General features: G+C 38.3%; 1 protein-coding gene across 1 annotated transcript in view; it reads left to right on the plus strand.

The window, feature by feature from the left end:
• Positions 1-21,981, plus strand: part of LOC101023626 (probable phospholipid-transporting ATPase IM) — a 271,533-nt gene that overhangs the window by 10,906 nt on the left and 238,646 nt on the right. Inside the window, exon 3 of the mRNA XM_009210142.4 lies at positions 2,531-2,593. The gene's annotated coding sequence lies outside the window, so the exon portion shown is untranslated. The remainder of the gene's footprint in view (positions 1-2,530; positions 2,594-21,981) is intronic.

The following is a 21,981-nucleotide window of genomic DNA, read 5'->3' on the forward strand; positions in this document are numbered from 1 at the left end:
ACAAGTTGGCTTGGAACTTGCTGATGAGCCTTTATCCTCTGGGCAAGTGGGGCCACCAGATACAGATGTCATTGTCACAGAATTCATTCACCTGCCCAGTACCATTTTGTATTTGTTTCTATGACTATTCTGCGAAACAAAAACAATTTTGTTTTTTGTTTGAGTATTTTGTGAAACAAAGAAACAACAAAGTCCTTCACCCATGAAAACTCACTTGTGTCTGTGGTATTTTTCACAGGAAGTCTTTACCGCCAAACATCCTTTTTGTGTATCTTCCTTTGTAATTATAGTGCCTCCTCTCCCCAGATTTGCTCATTTTCTCTTCTTTCTTCTGCTCTTCAATTTGCCTGCAACACTCTTCCTATTGCTAACCCAGTTTTGCTCATGCTTTGAGGTTCTTCCCAGGCTGAAGATAAGGGTGTGTAAGAAGATAGGGACCAGAAAAAGGGAGGGAGCAGCCAAAAAAGCTGCAGCCACTCCAGCTTGAGAAGGCAGATCTGAGACATTTTGGGCCTGGGGACTGGGGTCTGGGATCCAGGGAGGGATAGTTACGGAAAGGAAAATGTCTTTTAGCATTTGGAAGCCCTTCCTCCATTTCTTGTGGAAATTAATCTTTCATTCAACAAGTGTTTACTGAGCATTACTATGTGCTAGACAGGCATTAGATGCTGGAGATACAGCTATGGAGCCCTGTCCTAAAGGAGTTTGTGGAATAATAGGAAAATAGCCAATATAATAGAAAAATGTATTCTAGAGTGATTGGGGCTCTCACATGGGCAGTGCCAGGTTCTACGGGAACGCACAGGAAATGCTCCTCCTATCTCTGATTTGGGGAAGTCGGAGAAGGCCTCCTAAAGGAAATGATATATGAGTTGCCATTGGACAGATGAAAAGGAGCTAGTCTGATAAAGGGAGTGGAGACAGATGGCTACAGGCAGAGGGAAGAGCATGTGTGAAGGCTCCCAAATGGAAGGAAGCTGAGTTGTATATTTCTGGAGTGCAGACATGAGGAGGTGCAGAGAAGCATGGGAACAGGGAGGGAGAGTGATGAGGAATCAGGCTGGAAAGATGAGCAGGGACCACGTTGCAGAAGGTCCTAGGAGTCATGTTACAGCTTTTTTCCTGAGGCCAACAAGAGGTGTTGGCAGGGTTTTTAGCAGGAGTGTGACATGATGCCATTCTCCTTTTATAATGATGACTCTGGCTTTGATGTGGACACTGGTCTACAGGTGGCCACGCCTGGAACAAGGGAGGAACATAGCGGGAGAGCAAGCACTGGTCAGCAGGCATGTCCTGGAGATAACCCACTGCTTGGGGCTGGGGTGGGGGAGTAGAGAGGTGGGGCTAGGAGGCATGGTCTTGGGCAGCCTTGCTGGCAGCTGATTGAAGGTGCGGAGGGAGCCACAGGGGAGTTACTGATGGGGTCATATATGATGACCTAGCCTTGCTTTTAGCAACACCTGGCAGCGACACCCCTATCTCCTTGCTTGGATTCATAAGTTTTAGTTACCTGGTCCCTATAAAACACTGGGTCCTGCAAAGTATCAGTGACCCTGTTTGTCAGGCATACCCCAGGGGCCAGAAAAGGAAGAAATGGTCTCAGGCTTTTTAGACTTCTTGGTGATTTGTAGTGGAGAGTGCGTGTTGATGAACTTCCTCTGCAACCTCTTTTCTTGTAACTACTAAGCCATAAGTGTTGTTCTTCCCCTTCTCTGGTCACCATATGACTGACCAACTTCTTCTTTATGTACGTTGGCTGCATCCTGCCACACCACTTTCCTGAGCAGGAAACAAACCAGTCATTTTGTTTTTTCTAACTGAAAGAGCATGCGGTCAGTACCTCTGCCTGCACCGTCATATGTTTGCAAAAGTGCGTTTATTTCCATGGTATTTTGGGTTTTGAATGTTTGAAATCACTTGTTTGCTCCTTCATTTCTCATTCTAAATCTCTAAGAGTTTACAGAATGAAGGAAATTAGACCACATGTAGGGAAAAATGAAATCTAATAATGATATTATTCTGGTTTTAAAAAAATAACTGCCCAGAGAAGACTTACATACATGAGAATAAATTGAGGGAAAGTTTTGGATTGCATTTTGTTTCTCTAGAGCCTGGGCAGTAATTTCCTCTCACACATAGTTCTCGAAGTTCAGTTGTGGTTCTCAGCTATGTCTTGTGAAAGAGTCACCTATGGCACTTAAATAAAAGGCAGATTCTGGAACCTTACCCCTGAGATATTCTGATTCACAGGATTTGAGATCTGTTTCACTCAATTTTAATGCCAAATTGAGTGGCATATTTGTGCTTACCTTGAGTTGTCTCATATGGCCTTTAAAATACAAAGATTATTTTTGTACAGAATTATTCTTATCTGGCTGGACTAAAGCCTGATAAATTCAATCTGTTGTTCCTTCCTGTGTCAGTGACTTCCTAGTTATCTAGATTTGTCTAGGAAGAAAGTTAAAGGAGGCAAATTTATAGTTATTGTGCATTTTTCAGATACTAATATTGCATACTTCTGCTTTCTTAGGTCGGCCACCTGTTGAGACCTGGTGAAAGATCAGGTAGTTCTACAGTAAAAAGAAATCGCTTGGTAAGTTTTGAGTTCTTCCAATGATGCAAAGTGATGTTTTAAAAATATAATTTTAATTTTTTCGTGGAAGTTTAATTTATATACAAAAAGCACACAGGTCTAGGTGTTCAGCTCAATGAACTTTGACGATTATATACACCCATGTAACTACCAAGGGTGTATAAAACAAGATATAGAACATTGATTTCTATCACCCCAGAAAGTTCCCCTGTGCCCCTTTTCATTCATTCTTTCTACACCCATTGTGGCCATCTTTTGATTTCTGTCAGATCAGTTTTATCTACTTTTGAAATGAATATAAATGAAATCATACAGCATGTGTTCTTTTGTATTGCTGCTTTTGCTCAGCATAAGGTTTTTGACATATACTCACACAGTTGCGTGTATTAATAGTTTGTTCTTCATTTTAAATTTCAAAGCAGTGTTCCATTGTGTGAACACACCAACATTTAAAACAGAGTTCATATAGTTAGAAATAATTTTGGTCATGATTGCAGAAAACACACTTTGGTTTTTTGGTTGAGTAATTTGGTGGATTAATTAAAAGTATTACACTTCAGTTTACTGAATCCAATTTCTTTAATATAGCATCCACACCAGAGAGTGTTGATTTTCTCTTTTGTCTCTAGTTAGTCAGTGACAGGCTACTATGTAATTAGAGTTTACATAGTGCCCTGTCCCTCCTTCCAATACCATCCCTAATAGGTGGTTAACCTACTTCCACAGGTACTTAGAGCATGATGCATTTCATTCCCTTGTTAGATACTTGTTCATTGCAACATTCAGTCTTATAATGAGCTGAATTCTGTCTCAATGTGGTTCCCACCCATAGGCCATTAGTTATGCCCTCTGGAGCAATATATTCATATTCCCAATGGTAATCAGGAGTCTAGAATTATTGTCACCCATTTTTTTCAAGTAAAATGATTTAATTATATTTAATCTTAATAGTGTAAAGATAAGATTAACTGGCTTTAACACAAACAGATTTTCAACAGGACCCAGTGTTGCAAAGTTTTGATATGTTCTAACATGATCTAAGATCCAGGTCTCATTCTCTTAAACAGTAATTCATATGTATATGTGTATGTATGTATTAATGCATATATGTAAAAGTAGGTAATTTTTGGAAATAAAAATAAGAAAGCAGAAGTCACCATAATCATGCTGCCTAGAGATAAATTCTTGAGGTTGCTGTGTTGCACAACTTTACAGGGCTCCAATTATAGTGACCTCTATTAATGTATTTGTGTATATTGATCCAAATATATATCCCCAAATAGAATTATCCTGTACGTTATTTTGAAACTTCCTCTTTAAACTTAGAATTATAATCAAAGACACCTTTTATGTCTTTAAACATTTCTCAATAACATTATTCTTATTTACATTTCCCCTAACTTTTAATTTTGAAAATGTTGAATGTTACATAATTGAAAGAATGATACGATGAACACTCATAACTTAATTCTACAATTATTACTATTTTGCCACGTTTGCTTCCTTACTGTCTGTCTCTTTTTCTATACAAACACATTCCCTCATGTGTACACACACACACATGGGGTCTTTTTGTTTTTCAAATTTCAATAGGCTTTTGGGGAACAGGTAGTGTTTGGTTACATGAATAAGTTCTTTAGTGGTGATTTCTGAGATTTGGTGCACCCATCACCTGAGCAGCATACACTGTTCCCAATTTGTAGTCTTTTTTCCCTCACTCCCCCTCCCACCCTTTCCCCCAAGTCCCCAAAATCCATTGTATCATTCTTATGCCTTTGCATCCTCATAGCTTAGCTCCCACTTATGGGTGAGAACATACAATGTTTGGTTTTCCATTCCTGAGTTACTTCACTTAGAATAATGGTCTCCAATTCCATCCAGGTTGCTGCAAATGCCATTATTTCGTTCCTTCTTATGGCTGAGTAGTATTCCATGGTGTATGTATGTGTGTGTGTGTGTGTGTGTGTGTGTGTGTGTGTATGCCACATTTTCTTTATCTGCTTGTTGATTGATGGGCATTTGGGCTGCTTCCATATTTTTTGCGATTGTGAATTGTGCTGCTATAAACATGCGTGTGCAAGTATCTTTTTTGTATAATGACTTCTCTTCCTCTGGGTAGATACCCAGGAGTGGGATTGCTGGGTCAAATGGTAGATTTACTTTTAGTTCTTTAAGGAGCCTTCACATTGTTTTCCATAATGGTTGCACTAGATTACATTCCTACCAACAGTGTAAAAGTATTTCCTTTTTACCACATCTGCATCAACATTTATTCTTTTTTGATTATGGCCATCCTTGCAGGAGTGAGGTGGTACTGCACTGTGGTTTTGATTTGCGTTTCCCTGATCATTAGTGATGTTGAGCATTTTTTCCTATGTGTGTTGACCATTTGTATATCCTCTTTTGAGAATTGTCTATTCATGTCCTTAGCCCACTTTTTGATGGGATCCACTTGTTTTTTTTCTTGCTGATTTGTTTGAGTTCATTGCAGATTCTGGATATTAGTCTTTTGTTGGATGTATAGATTGTGAAGATTTTTCTCCTACATGTGGGTTGTCTGTTTGCTGATTATTTCTTTTGCTGTGCAGAAGCTTTTTAGTTTAATTAAGTAACATCTATTTATGTTCGTTTTTGTTGCATTTGCTTTTGGGTTCTTGGTCATGAAGTCTTTGCCTAAGCCAATGTCTAGAAGGGTTTTTCTGATGTTATCTTCTAGAATTTTTATAGTTTCAGGTCTTAGATTCAAGTCTTTGATCCATCTTGAGTTGATTTTTGTATAAGGTGAGAGATGAGAATCCAGTTTCATTCTTCCACATGTGGCTTGCCAGTTATCCCAGCACCATTTGTTAAATTGGGTATCCTTTCCCCTCTTGATGATTTTGTTTGATTTGTCAAAGATCCATTGACTATAAATATTTAGCTTTATTTCTGGGTTCTTTATTCTGTTGCATTGGTCTACATGCCTGTTTTTATACCAGTATTACGCTGTTTTGGTGACTAGGGCCTTATAGTATAGTTTGAAGTCGGGTAATGTAATGCCTCTATATTTGTTCTTTTTGCTTAGTCTTGCTTTGGCTTTGTGGGCTCTTTTTGGTTCCACATGAATTTTAGGATTGTTTTTTCTAGTTCTGTGAAAAATGATGGTGGTATTTTGTTGGGAATTTCATTGAATTTGTAGATTGCTTTTGGCAGTAGAGTCATTTTCACAATATTGATTCTACCCATCCATGACCATGTGTTTCCATTTGTTTGTGTCATCTATGATTTCTTTCAGCAGTGTTTTATAGTCTCCCTTGTAGAGGTCTTTCACCTCCTTGGTTAAGTATATTCCTAAATATCTTTTTTATGGCTATGATTAAGGGGTTTGAGTTCTTCATTTGATTCTCAGCTTGGTTGCTGTTGGTGTATAGCAGGGCTACTGATTTGTGTATATTAATTTTGTATCCTGAAACTGCTGAATTCATTTACCATTTCCAGGAGCTTTTTGGAAGAGTCTTTAGGGTTTTCTAGGTGTATGATCATGTCATCAGCAAACAGCAACAGTTTGGCTTCCTCTTTACTGATTTGGATGCCCTTTATTTCTTTCTCTTGTCTGATTGCTCTGGCTAGGACTTCCAATACTGTGTTGAATAGAAGTGGTGAAAATGGGCATCCTTGTCTTGTTCCAGTTCTCCAGGGGAATGCTTTCAACTTTTCCCTATTCAGTATAATGTTGGCTGTGGGTTTGTCCATAGATGGCTTTTATTAACTTAAGGTGTGCCCCTTCTATGCTGATTTTGCTGGGGGTTTTAATCATAAAAGATGCTGGATTTTGTCAAATAACTTTTTCTGCATCTATTGAGATTATCATGTGATTTTTGTTTTTAATTCTGTTTATGTGGTATATCACATTTATTGACTTGTGTATATTAAACCATCCCTGGATCCCTGGTATGAAACTCACTTGATCATGGTGGACAATCTTTTTGATATGTTGTTGGATTTGGTTAGCTGGTATTTTGTTGATGAGTTTTGCATCTATGTTCATAAAGGATATAGTTCTGTAGTTTTTTGTTATGTCCATCCCTGGTTTTGGTATTAGGGTGATACTGGCTTCATAGAATGATTTAGGGAGGATTCTGTCTTTGTCCGTCTAGTGGAATAGTGTCAAAAGGATTGGTACCAATTCTTTGAATGTCTGATAGAATTTATTTGTGAATCCATGTGATCCTGGACTTTTTTGTTGTTGGCAACTTTTAAATTACCATTTCAATCTCAGTGCTTGTTATTGGTCTGTTCAGAGTTTCTATTTGTTCCTGGTTGTGTATTTCCAGGAATTTATCCATATCCTCTAGGTTTTCTAGTTTATGGGCGTAAAGGTGTTCATAGTGGCCTTGAATGATCTTTTGTGTTTCTGTGGTATTGGTTGTAATATCTCCTGTTTCATTTCTAATTGAGCTTACTTGGATCTTCTCTCTTCTTTTCTTGGTTAATCTCACTAATGGTCTATCAGTTTTATTTATCTTTTCAAAGAATCAGCTTTTTGTTTCATTTGTCTTTTGTGTGTGTGTGTGTTTTTTTTTGTTTCAAATTCATTTAGTGTGCTCTGATCTTGGTTATTTCTTTTCTTCTGCTGGGCTTGAGTTTGGTTTGTTCTTGTTTCTGCAGTTTCTTGAGATGTGACCTTAGATTGTCTATTTGTGCTCTTTCAGACTTTTTCATGTAGGCATTTAATGCTATGAAGTTTCCTCTTAGCACCACCTTTGCTGTATCCCAGAGATTTTGTTAGGTTGTATCACTATTATTGTTCAGTTTGAAGAATTTTTAAATTTCCATCTTGATTTCATTGTTGATCCAATGATCATTCAGGAGCAGGTTATTTAATTTCCACTTATTTGCATGGTTTTAAGAGTTCCTTTTGGAGTTGATTTCCAGTTTTATTCCACTGTGGTTTAAGAGAGTACTTACTATAATTTCAGTTTTCTTGAAATTGTTGAGATTTGTTTTGTGGACTTTCATATGGTCTGTCTTGGAGAATGTTCCATGTGCTGATGAATAGAATGTATATTCTGCATTTATTGGGTAGAATGTTCTGTAAATATCTGTTAAGTCCATGTGTTTTAGGATATAGTTTAAGTTCATTGTTTCCTTGTTGACTTTCTGTCTTGATGACCCGTCTAGTGCTGTTAGTGGAATATTGAAGTCTCCCATTATTATTGGGTTACTGTCTATCTTGTTTCTTAGGTCTAGTAGTAATTGTTTTATAAATTTGGGAGCTCCAGTGTTAGGTGCATATATATTTAACATTGTGATAATTTCCTGTTGGACTAGTCCTTTTATCATATAATTTCCCTCTTTGTCTTTTTTAACTGTTATTGCTTTAAGGTTTGTTTTGTCTGTTATGAGAATAGCTACTCCTGCTTGCTTTTGTTGTCTATGTGCATAGAAAATCTTTTTCCACCCCATTTCCTTAAGTTTATCTGAGTCTTTACGACACACAGGTTGCTGTTGTTTTTGTCAAATGTTGTAGACATCATGACACTTACCCCAAATACTTCAGCACACATCCCCTAAGAACATGGACTTTCTCCTGCATACCCACATTATCATCACCATATCCGAGAAATGTAACATTGATAAATAGCATATATTCCATTTTTTACTTTCCTCAATGGTCCCCAATACATCTCATCTCTTGGAATTGGTTTTAATTTTTGGTACAGTATCCAATCAATGTTCATAAACTGAATTTGGCTAATTCCTTTATTTTCTTTTTATTATTTTTTAAATTATACTTTAAGTTCTAGGGTACATGTGCACAACATGCATGTTTGTTACATATGTATACATGTGCCATGTTGGTGTGCTGCACCCATTAACTCATCATTTACATTAGGTACATCTCCTAATGCTATCTCTCCCCCTTCCCCCCTCCTCACAATATAATTTTTCATTATTTTCAATTTTGGGAAAGTCTAGTCTAACCATTTTATTGAATATTCTAGCATGGTTTAATTTCTTCTAAAGTAATTTGGGTTAAACATTTTTGGCACAAATAGTATGTACGTAATATTTGTTTTTTAATGAACAATTCATTAATTAGTTAATTGACAGTGTTTTGATGAGGAATGAAACTTGTTAATCCTTCTGACACAGAACTTCATTTTATAGACAAATAGTAATTGCTACGTAATCAGTCTAAGTTTTGGCTGTGTAACTGTGTCTGCATTCGCTTCCTGATGGTGACTGGCAGAGAAAGCTGAGGCCAGTCACTTCTTCTTGGACTTATTACAATGACCCATGACCTGCAAGACTGACATGTGATGAAATGATCACCATCATTTGTATCATCATGAGTGGGACTGACACATCTTTAGATGACATTGGTTTCTGTAGATATGGCAATAGTCTGGAGAGCTTTTTATTTTAACCTAAAACATGCATTCATTTATTTAGTCACTCCACAAACATTTTTGAGTCCTTATAATTTGCGAGGTAGCACCAACCTTGACTTCAAATGGCTTTTTACATTTCAATAAAATATATGTATTCTCACACAATTTTTAAGTTTATGGTATCAAGGATAACTTAAAAATAGTTTATTAAGCATCACTGTAAGTGGTATATTTGCCTACAGTGGTATCTTTGCCAGAGGGACACAGACTGAGATCTTCTAATCAGCCTGGAGTTGTCAGAGGGAAAAATCATGCAGAGATGATATTTTATCTCAGTGAGAAAGTTCATGTCTGCAGCCTTTAATAAAGGTGCACTTACATTTGTATGCTCTTTCACAACATCATTGGGACGCGTAGGACCTTGATGATGTGTTTGAAAATATGACAAGCCAGCCACGGGTCTTGTGGTGAAATAACAACTTTCTCCCAGATATGCTTTATTCTTTATTATCTCCATATTCAGATGTCTTGCATTCTTTAAGATGTAAAAAGTTCCAGCCCCTTGACTCAAATGTTTAAGATATTATGATTACAGTCTATTTTCTGTTTGTTTTTTGAAATTCACTCTTTCCTTATGGCTTGTATGAGATGTCTAAAGACAAATTGTTTTAAAATGTACATGTGACGTGGTGCAGTGGCTCACACCTGTAATCTCAGCACTTTGGGAGGCTGAGGTGGGATGATCGCATGAGGTCAGGAGTTTTAGACTACAGTGGCAACACAGTGAGACCCCTGTCTCTACCAAAAATTTAAAAATTAACCAGGCACGGTGGCACGTGCCTGTAGTTCCAGCTCTTTGGGGGACTGAGGTGGGAGGATCACATAGGCCCAGGAGACTGAGGCTTCAGTGAGCTCTGATCGTGCCACTGCACTCCTGCCTAAGTGACAGACTGGGACCCAGTTTCTAAAAAAAAAAAAGAAAAATTAGAAAAGAAAAAAAAATTGTACACGTGCTTTTCCACAAAGCAGTCAGGAAGGATGTTGTTTATGGGTGAAATACCTAATTCAGATCTCATTAGTTTAGAAATATGGGAAGCAAAAGAAGTACATAATTAGAGGCCTTCTTTAAACCAGCTAAGCTGTTCTTTATTCCAAAATGTGGGGGTTGTGGAGCCAGACACATTACTGCCTTAGTATGTTTATGGGGTGTAGAGTAGGATGAATCAGACCAGGGCCGTGTATGTCTTCTGTGGGCCCAGGCACTTTTGCCTTTGTGGGTCCCTTCCTCCATAAAAACATATTAAAAATTATGTTTGATGAATATGTCAGTATAAAGACAAATATCATCCAGGCTAGATTCATTATTATGCATCCATTACTATTATATTCATTTTTCCTCTGGTTTTAAAATAAAGGAAAATTGAGACAGTTTTGTGGGCTCTTGAAAATATCATGGGCCCTAGCACTCTGCCTACTATGCCTCCTGGATAAGTCAGCCCTGAATCAGATACACATATTGGGCTGAAGTAGCCTTCCAGAGAGCAACTCTGTATATCTTGGGGAGAAAAAAGACAGTTTCTTATGCTTATTTTTGTGAACCTACATATAGAAAGTAGTTAAATATGCTTTTAGTGGCAGTAGTGCTTTCAAGTTATTATTGCCACTACAAGTTTAAAAACCATGTGGTAGCCAGGGCTTGGTGGCTCATGCCTGATATTCTAGTGCTCTGGGAGGCTGAGGTGGGAGGATCACTTGAGGCCAGGAGTTGGAGGCCAGCCTGGGCCACATAGCAACACCCTGTCTCTACAAAAAAATTAAAAATTAGCTGGGCATGGTGGCATGGTTCTGTACTACTCGGGAGACTGAGGTAGGAGAATAGCTTGAGCCCAGGAGGTCGAGGTTGCAGTGAGCTATGATTGTGCTATTGTACTACAGCCTGTGTGACAGAGCGAGACCCTATCTAAAAAAAAAAAAAAAAAAAAAAAAAAACACCTGACAATACAGAACTGTATGGTACTCATATATTTTCATGACACAACCAAAATCTTAAATTTTTTCTTGCCAACTTGTACATACTATTTGAGTTTAGGTGACTGTGACATAACAGATCAATAGCATAAGAATTTACTGGGTTTGGCCAGAGTGGGTATTATGGGTTTACAAGGCTCTGTTAATTTTCTGTAATTGTCCTTTGTGAACGCAGTTGTTGCATGACAGAAACAACATGAGTCAGAAGTGATGGGAGTGAACCTGGTTCTACTTACCAGGCATTGGTATTCCAATCCTCTGAGCCTCAATTTTCACATTTGTAAAATTGGGACTAATGTTTACCTCTGAAGGTTACTGTGAATGTGAACATAAAATGAAAGATTATATGTGAAGTAACTCATAAATTATAAAAGCACTATGTAAATGTTAGACAGTACTGAATTCATAGATATATGATACAGTTCATTGATTTCCATGTTTTTCTCCTGAAGACTCCTAATTTCTAAGTTTTACTAAAACGGTTTTGTCCAGTTTTATGGCTGACATGAGCATTATATATACAGGTGGGTTTCCTATTTACTGAGGTCACTTGTATGGGACTCTGATTTCCAAGAGGACACCCTGGAAGCCTCTTCTGTACCCTCTGGGACTCTTTCAAAAGGGTTGTTTACTTACGGTGACTCTCTAGAGGCCTGCCAGTGTGGTGCAAATGACAGTGGTCAATTGCTTTGGTTGAAGTTTATATACCTGCTTCTCAGGCATTTACAACGACTTCTCTTACAATAAATGTTGCATTATCACGTCTGTTTAACAAACCAACAGGCTGTAATAGGACCTAGAGGTCATGAAGGTTCACTGCTAACAGCATTTTGGAATGTATTATTTTTGGTCTGCAGTTGGGGAATAAAGTGTGTATTTTTTTTTTTTGTATACTTAGATTACATAATACCATAAACATTGCTTTGAGCATATATTATTTATCAGGTAATGTACTTTTCCTTTGATAGAGGGTGATAAAAAAGATGAATAAGACATGGAACCTACCCTTATAGGTACCTTATCAATGCATATAAAAGTATTTTTATTTGTATTAATTTATATGTTTAAAGAGTGTTATTTCTCATTGGGTTTATCTCTTATGGAACAATAAATCCAAAAGCTGTTTTCTCAAGTAGATTTTCAGTTACATTTGTGAAGGAATTAGTTTTTGTTTGAACTTGCATTTCCTCTACCATAATAATTTATTTTGAATTGCATCATGTTTTTAAAAGTCATCTGTTTTCTTAGTTTGATTAAATGAGGCTGTTGAAATGAAGTACCGCATGGTGCTGGTCAGTGAGTGACATACATAAGAGAGCGCTGGCTTCACAAAAGCCCTCTCATAACTTTGGGGTTCTATTTCCTAATGAGTTCTCTTCTATGTTTTAATAACTTTTTGGTGTCCAGAGAGAAAGGGCATGGGAAATTATCTTTGGTTCCACTAGAGATGAGAGAGAAACACCTAATCTCTTCCATTTCAGTATACAAAAATTCTGTGCAAAAACATGATTGAAATTGTTGTAGAGACTGAATTCTTGCTGGTTGTTATAAATATTGCAGGGCATAAGCCTTCCATTTGTAGGTTCATTAGCTTTTACAGTTGGGAGCGATGGGAGGTAGTATTGCAGTCCTTAGTCCTAGGTATGGTCTAGAATTTATCCTGTATTTAAGTCACTTTGGAATAGAAGTTTTTTTTCTCAGACAGGATACACTATATATTTTTAAATCTTGCCCCATAATTATAGTGCAGAGATATAAATAGAAGTACAGATAAGAGATGTCTTCTGCCTTTCAAACACTTCCCAAGTTTATGTACTGCTCTAACTTTATTCACATAGAACAGTCTGTTTTATTACTCAGGATATGGGCTAGGTTAGGATGCTGTAACAAACCACCCCTGTCACAGAGGACTTCCTAAAGAGAAGCCCCAGGGACTGTTCCTCCCCACCACCTTTCCCTCACCTCTCTGTGGAATTGGGGGAGAGTGGCTATTCTCTCCACGAAAAATCTTTTTTTCTTGGGTTTCATGACCTTCATGCAGATTCTTCTTGCTTCTCAGGCTGCTCTGCCTCTGTCTCCTTCATTGCACCCTCGTGGTGGAATTTCCCCTGGTTCAGTCTTCTGTATTTTTCTCTCTGTTCATTTTGTTCCGCAGAGAACTCCTTCTCTATCTTGGCTTCTGTTCATCTCTATGGAGATGACTCTTAAAACTATGGTATTTATTGTGAAATCTTTCCTAAACATTATATGTTAATTCCAACTGTTGCAGATTTTGATTTAATAGTTTTATCAATATAGCTTTAGATTGCATAGAATGAGAAAACCTGGAAATTAGAAGAATCTTCAAAGTCAGTTTATCCAGCTTTATTTCTACTTTGATAATCTGTTTCTAGAGTGCTGATGAGTATTTTCCATGAATATTGCTCTGCCAAGTAGCTCAGACATCTAATTTGGGAGCTGTCTAAATCTTTTTCTTTTTCTTTTTTTTTTTTTTTTCAGAAACAGGGTCTCACTCTGTCACCCAGGCTGGAGTGCAGTGGTGATCATAGCTCACTACAGCCTCAAACTCCTGGGCTCAAATGATCCTCCCACTTCAGCCTCCCAAGTAGCTAGGTCTACAAGTGTGCCACCATGCTTGGCTAGTTTTTAAATTTTTTTGTAAAGACAGGGTCTCACTATGTTATTCAGGTTTGTCTTGAAGGCCTGGCCTTGAGTAATCTTTCAGCCTGGGTCTCCTAAAGTGTTAGGATTACAGGCGTGAGCTACTGTGCTCAACCTCATTCTCTGTTTTGACAGTAAATTCAACCATATGTTAACAGAATTTCAGATCCTTGTAAAGTTTACTTTCTGTTCTGAATTTTGGAATAACACAGAGTATTTGTTCTTCCATCTACCTTAAAAATAATCGAATATTTGAAGATCTCATTTTTCCACATGCTCTCTTTCTTTTGCTAATATTCTTTCTCTCTTTCAGTCTCTGATTTTTTGGGTAGACACCTGCAAGTTTTCTCTAATATATGATGATATGGTTCATAGTTTTTAGACTCTCAGTATCTCACCTATAATATGAACTTCACCAGGGAAGGGCTGCTGTCTTTCTCATTTTTGACCCTACAACATGTAGTATGGTGTGTGTCACTTTGTTCTAGAACCTGGACATCTATTGAGTAGATGTTTGAATGAACACATCATGGTCACAAAACTTTTTGATGCTCTTGGCTTCTCCAGTGGCTTCTGCACTGCCTACAACTGGGTTCGATTGAACCCAGTTCTCAAGATGCAGTCTGACTTAACTTGGAATGGAGTGGTACAAGATTCTGCTGATCCGGAATTTGGTTTCTGCTAAGATTGTATTAATAGCTTTTGGGAATTTGTACTTATGGCTCACTGAGCTCTCAGTGAAGGCAGAAAAACCATGAAAGGGTCTTGAGTCAGGTGTTAGGTTTCTGTATTTATTAAGTTGATGTAGCGTCACTGAATTAGTCAGGATTCTCTAGTAAAACAGAATGTATGTGTGTGTATGTATGTGTGTATATATATACACATACACAAATATAGACAAATATATGTGTATCTATAAGTCTATGTATGTGTCCAAATATATACATATATGGATATATGTATGTATTTATACATATTCATATATATTGTATATATAAATACTGTATGGATTTGCCTCATATGATTATTGATGCTGAAAAGTCCTGATTTGCAATTGGCAAACTGGAGACCCAGGAGAGCCAGTGGCATGATTTCAGTCCAAATACCAGCAGGCTTGAGACCCAGGAAGAGCCAATGTTGTAGTTTGAGTCTGAAGGCAAGAAAAAACTGATGTCCCAACTCAAAGGCAAGAGGAGTTCCTTCTACTCAGCTTTTTGTTCTAATCAGCCCTTGAGCTGATTGGATGAATCCCACACACATTAGGGATGGTGATCTGCTTTCTGCTGCCTACTGATTAAAATGTTGATCTCATCCAGAAAGACCCTCACAGACACACCAGAACTATGCTTGACTTAATATCTGAGCACCCTGTGGCCAAGTCAAGTTGACACACAAAATTCACCCTCACAGACATACTTTAGTTTATCAAGATGTTTTTGAATTTGTGTATTTCTCCTTTTGGTTTGTCAGGTTTTTCTTTATATATTTTGAAGCTATGTTATTGGATGCATACAAATCTTGAGTTGTTGTATAGTCCTGGAAGATCAATCTTTTGTTACTATGGGATGACTCTATCTCTAGCAGTGCTTGTTGTATTAAAGTTTAATTTATCTGATATGAATTTAAAGAAATAAAAAGCCCTCAACCTGCATGGAGTTCACATTCTGGGGGCGGGGGTGGGGGTGGGGAGCGGCACAGGGCAGAAAGACAATCAACAAAATAAATGAATAAATAATCTTCTACATTGGGTGGGAGTGTGCTGCAGTTTCAAAAAGAATAAGCATGGAAGGCTGAATTGAGAAGACATATTTGATAGCAGATTTGAAAGAAGTGACGTGGCAGCCATGTAGATATTTGAGAGATAAGCATGCCAGGCAGAGAGAACAGCAAGTGCAAAGGCCCTGAGATGAGAATGGACCTGGTGTGGTCAGGGAACAGGAGACCACTGAGACTGGAGTTGAATGAAGATGGCGGACAGTGGTTGTCAGGGCTGGATCCAGGTTTTTTTTTTTTTTTTTTTTTTTTTTTTTTTTTAAGATGGAGTCTCACTCTGTCACCCAGGCTGGAGTGTAAGGATGCAATCTCGGCTGATTGCAACTTCTGCCTCCTGGGTTCAAGCAATTCTTCTGTCTCAGCCTCCCGAGTAGCTGGGACTACAGATGTCCACCACCACGCCTAGCAAACTGTATTTTTAGTAGAGATGGGGTTTCACCATGTTGGTCAGCGTGGTCTCAAACTCCTGATCTCAGGTGATCCACCTGCCTCGGCCTCCTAAAGTGCTGGGATTAGAGGTGTGAGCCACCGCACCCAGCCTGGATCTAGGTTTTTTGAAGCCTTAAGCTAATACAAAATACAAAATCAGGTATAATAAAAAATATTTATTTAGAGTGAGAAAATCTCTATAAGTTATAATTTTGAAAATATGAAAAATACCCCAAACATCCCAAAATTCAGAAAAATAACACAATAGCTTCATTTTGCTGAATGTGCCTTTATAATACATTTTCTTTCTTTATTTTTGGCCTCTTATTTTTGATTGCCTCTCATATAACAATTATTTTGTTACAAAATTTTCTAAAGAGAGACTTAGATAATCCAATTTTCCCTTTGGTATAGTTAATTAACATTAAGAATTATGATAGCTTAGAAAAAATTTTCAGCTTTGTGACTTCACATATGAACTGTTACAGATATACTTGCCATAAGTAGTGCTGCTATAAGTAGGTTTATACTGTATAAGCACTGGAATTCTAATGCATTTTATTCTGTGAAATCCACATGAAAAAAGAAAAATATGTTTATTATACTTACTAAGTATAATAAGCATATCATGTCACACTTTAGGTATTCATCAACTCCTAGTCAAAACAGAATTTATCACCTCTCAAGAATATGAGGAGTATATATATAATATATAATATATACATTTATTTAATTATATTAATATATATTACATATTACATATTTAATATGTAATACATGCATGCATATATAATATATAAATGAAATATGTAATAAAAATGTTTTATATATAGATACGTACATATCCATATCCATATACTTGATACTCCTCATATTCCTGATAGGAGGTAAATTCTGTTTTAACTAGGAGTTGATGAATATTAAATGTTACACATACAATTTTACACGTCTGATGATTGGGAGAATTCTGCACAGGCTAACTTCAGCTCTATATTTCAAACCTGCAGTCTCTTCCACAGTTCACACACTTCTAGTGCCAGTTGCTGTAGGATGTGATCATGTTGCCATGTGGCCTCAGGCCCTGCATTCTTATGTTATGGCACTGCGTGGATCTGCATTCCTGACCACCAATAACTTAACTCTATGTAGAAGTAACTGTGAATCACATAGATAGACTCCAGGAAACACAAACTCATGTAGTTGCAACCTGATTGCCCCTTATCTGGATCCCAGCAGCGCCATCTGATATGAGGCAAAGTGCGATGGAAGGAACGTTAAAGTGGAGGAGATGTTGGTCTTAGCCCCCTGTGGCTAAAATATTTGACTTTTGTAAACTGAGAAAAAAGGAGTATGCAAACACATTTCTAGTGCTACTCCTCGGGATGAAATGTGCAAGTGAGGTGGGCTGAGGCTTGTTTAGCTTCATGGTAAGTCACCCTCTGGTGGTGATGTGAGGCCAGGGAGGTAGTGGGGTGGATGTGTAAAGATTAGGCAGGACCGTGAAGGCCTTGGTCACAACTGGCTTCTGTGTCTTTAGATGAAGAGCTAGTGGATGGCCTTGAGTAGGAGAGAGAGATAAGACTTGCGGTAGGCAAAAAATAATACCCCTTGCTCCAGTGGTGTCCCAGAACCTGTGAATACTTTACCATATATGGCAAAAGGAACTTTGTGGATGTGCTTAAGTGAAGGGATCTTGAGGGTGGTAAGAATATCCTGAATAATGGAGATAGGTGCAGTGTAACTGCAGGGGTCCTTATCAGAGGGAGGCAGGAGGGTCAAGGTCAGAGAAGGAGATGTGACAATGAAAGCAGAGGTCGGACTGCTGTGGGCCATGAGCCAAGGGATGTGGGCAGCTTTTAGAAGCTGGAAAGTCAAGAAACAGATTCTTCCCTAGGGCCTCTAGAAGAAACTCAGCCCTGCTGACACCTTAATTTTAGCCCTATAAGACCTTTTTCAGACTGCTGACTTTCAGAACTGTAAGATAGTGTTTATATTGTCTTATACCACTAAATTCATGGTAATTTGTTAGAGCAGCAATGGAAAACTGGTAAAATTGTGACAGAAGCATTCTGGCTGCTCATTGAGAATAGATGGTAGGGGGAAGGGGCAGAAGACCAGAGGGGAGGCTGTTGCAGTATCCTGGGCAGAGGGGATGATGGCTTGGACCAGGGTGTGTGCAGAGGAAGCCTGAGAAATGGCCGATTCTGAGCATTTACCACCTTTCTTTTCTGCCTCAAATCCTGGCCCCCTTGTATCTCTTTTTAAAGCCTTATTACCTGAATGTGTCATGAATAGATAAATAAAGTGAGGCTCCTATTTTTTTGTTGGTCTTTTCACACTTGGAGTGATATTAGAAGGAACAGCTGAGATGAGACTGTGGTGATGTCCTCTTTTAGTGTCCATATTTTTTACGCCCTCTCAGGTGGCAGACCGCCTCCACCAAACTGCTTTTCATTACATCACTGTGGTGCAGTTTGGATCAGGTGCCTGGCAAAATAACCCTGCACACCGCATGGTTTGTCTATGGCTACGTAAGCTCCTTTCAGAGCTGCCTGGGACAGGCAGGGATGCTTTTTGGCCACCCGTCTAGATATGACGTTCCTTTTCTCCAGTTGCTGTGGCTCTCTGGCCTCTCTTCTACATCCTTGCTGTGCACATATCTGTGGGCATGAAAACACTTTGAAGGCAATCACTGTCTTGTTTGTCTTTGTTTTGTCTTTGCTGACTAGCTATTCTAGCTAGATGAGCAGCTCTATTAGCCTTGCTCAAAGGAGCTCAATAAATATTTTTGGGATAACTCACTTTCCCTTGGCTCTAGTAAATTTTATTTGCCATATGGATTCAGGGAGCTGAGATACAGAAACCAATATGTATTAAAGAAACTCGGTTTATAGCCTCATGCACCTTAAAATGACAAACACGAAAGCTTCCTGTGCGACCCCTTAGATATCAAGCAGAGACGTGTTCTCTTCAGAGCTTCTTCTTGCCTGTCTTTCTTTTATGCCTGGAGTTATTTCCTATCATTTTATGACAGGAGACTTTCTTGGCCAACCCTTAGGTGGCCAGCCTGTGTTTCACAAAGGGAAACAGCCTGTGTTTCACAGAGCCTTCTAGCTTCTAGGCTCTTATAATCTTTGGGACAGATGCTGATTTTTTTTTTTTCTCTTTGAGTAGAGATGATACAGAAAGAAGGAAATGACTATTTCCCATCTTTAGAGAAAGCATTCTGTTGTTGGTCCAGTCCATAAAAATGCATTTTTTTTTTTGCTATAGATAATCAAATTGTAAAAGAATATAGATAGAGAATAACAGATTAGAACAGGCACATATAAAAAAAGTTTCAAAGAAAGCAGTCAGTTTTCAACAGGAGTATTCTCAGCAAACTGCCCAAAGTCTTCAAGGAGAGAGGAAACACGCCCTACAGGAAGGCCTTCCCAGTGCAGCAGAGACCAACCCTGGACATGATGAAGCGTAGGAAGTGTCTGGGCCATGAGGTTGTTTGGGATGGGGTATATGATTTGATGTACATCTGGAGTATTGCATTTGATGAGAGAGGCTCTTACCCCTATCTTTGACCTTTGGACCAAGGCACAAACCAAATTGCAGTTTCCCAGTCATCTATGCACAGTACCACCACCATCTCCTTATATCCGGAATCTCTTCTGAGCTTCTTTTATAAGGGATACAGTTCTGTGTTTGCATTCTGACTCTACTGCATAATCTTGCAAGGACTCTGTTTCTTCCCCTGTAAAGGAGGGCTGGTAACAGCATGTACCTAATGGGATTGTTCTGAGGATTAGCAAACTAATGTGTGTGAAACACTTCATGTAGTATCTAGCTTGTAATAGGTGCTCAATTAATGTTAGATATTACTATTATCATTATAGTAAGTTTTAAATCTCTAGTCGTGAATCTGTACTTATAGAAAGCTACATGCTGAGGGTTTATATGGAGATTGTATTAATTTTATGTGTAAGTTGTATAATCCAGCTTATGTATCCTAGAAGAGGAATGAATAATGAATTGTTAAAAATTTTACATTTCTTTGTGAAGCTATAGTGAGCCCTGGGAGGAATAAAGCTCTTAAATCAAATTTTCCAGCTATCTGGACTTGATGAGCAAATTGGCTTAGCCAAGAGAAAAACAAACCCAAAGCCCTTTAGTATTTGTTTGAATCCCCTAACTTTGTTTCCAAGCTCTCTTGTGAAGACAAGCATAAAAAAATTATGGGAAGAGTTTTTTTTTTTTCCTTCTATTCTCTTTGGTTTTCTGCTTAAATGTCAATATGTCCCAGAAGCTGCAGGTCACCACTGGGTTTCAATAGGAAACCCCAACTCGGGACACATATTTTTCAGTTGTATCAGAATGTGTTCTTGGAGTCAACTCAGGAAATCTTGGAGGCTGAGGGACTCTTTTCTTTAAAGCTCTCCCCACTCATTGTTCTTTCCTCATGTCTTTAATGAATTGCTTTGGCTTCCAACTACATGGACCAGATTATGAAGAATGAAAGAAAATTAAGAAAGGAAGAAGCTTAAGTTATTGATTTAGCTTGAGGAAATTTTTCAGAGATTTCTGACCCAACCCCAAAAAACCCACAATCACCCTAAACCCCAAATGACACTTCATGTTTGGAGACATTCTTCAGCTTTTGGATCGGTACCAATCTTGCTCAGGAAATACCAGTCTATATCACTGAGTTTTATATAGGGACCCTGAATGCTCTGTGGTGCTTCATCATTTCATGATTTTGAGGGTCTACAGCCAAGTGCCTGAGGCTGTTTTCTAAACCACATTTGGTGAAGGACAAAATGCTCTGGAGTTAATTAACGAAAGACTGTTGTATTTGTTAATTAGGGATACATACTTGCTATGGTCGCTCATGGATCTAGTGGAAACTTGCTAACTCTTCCCTTTACTAGCAGAGCTCATGCGTTCACTACCTAATCTTAAATACTAAGGTGTTACAAATTGTTCACAAACTGATTTTTAGGAAAAGGTTGTAAATGGCTTGTTTTCTTTTGTCTACTGGAAGTGGAAGTTGGATAACGTATAATTTATTATATTATGATGGAGAAGTGCTCAGATTAGGAGTTGGGTGTTGCCTTTGAGGACCTGGAGTAGAATCAACGAGTATTTGCCAATTTCCATTGAAAATATTTGAAATGTTCCTTCAAGATCTTCTTGGGAAATAATCATATTAGCAACTTTAAGACTGACTATTCAAGCTTGAGTGATTTCCTTTTTTGCCCATTTACTAGTTTTCAGTTTTTTTAAAAAAGGATTTTTCTGGTATTTTTCTGTTTACAATGTATTTTCCATATATTTCCTCATTGAATGATTATAACACACAGAGGCATTATTTTACTGAGGAACCGTAAGTAAGAAGAAGTATGAGTTAAAATGTGCTTGTATAGGTAGTTGCAGAAGGATCATTGGCTCTTGTTGCCTCAAGGTCCAAGCGTCTTTTTATTTCATGAGGACTCTCTTTCTTTCTTTCTTTCTTTTTTTTTCTTGAGATGGAGTCTCCCTCTGTCGCCCACGCTGAAGAGCAGTGGCGCCATCTCCCTCACTGCAAGCTCCGTCTCCCGGGTTCATGCCATTCTCCTGCCTCAGCCTCCTGAGTAGCTGACTACAGGCGCCCGCCACCAGGCCCGGCTAATTTTTTGTATTTTTCGTAGAGACAGGGTTTCACCATGTTAGCCAGGATGGTCTCAATCTCTTCATCTCGTGATCTGCCCACCTCGGCCTCCCAAAGTGCTGGGATTACAGGTGTGAGCCACCCTGCCTGGCCTATGAGGACTCTTTCATCAAACTCTGGTTTTTATGGGTCCTAAAAATCTTCCTAACAGGGGAATAACACCTTAATTGAACTTAAAAATTTCTAGCAGAGGGCCAGACATGGTGGTTCATGCCTGTAATTCCAGCACTTTGGGAGGCCAAGGTGGGAGGATTGTTTGAGGCCAGGAGTTCGAGACCAGCCTGAGCAACATAGTGAGACCCTGTCTCTATTTATTAAAAAAAAAAATTCTAGCAGGATAGTATTATGTCCTCTCATCTTTTAAGCTTGTTTCTTAGTGATCTGATTGTAATTTTGGATGTTCTGTCTGTATCTCCCCTTTCCAA

Source organism: Papio anubis, chromosome 7 (assembly GCF_008728515.1).
Source record: "Papio anubis isolate 15944 chromosome 7, Panubis1.0, whole genome shotgun sequence".
NCBI lineage: Eukaryota > Metazoa > Chordata > Mammalia > Primates > Cercopithecidae > Papio > Papio anubis.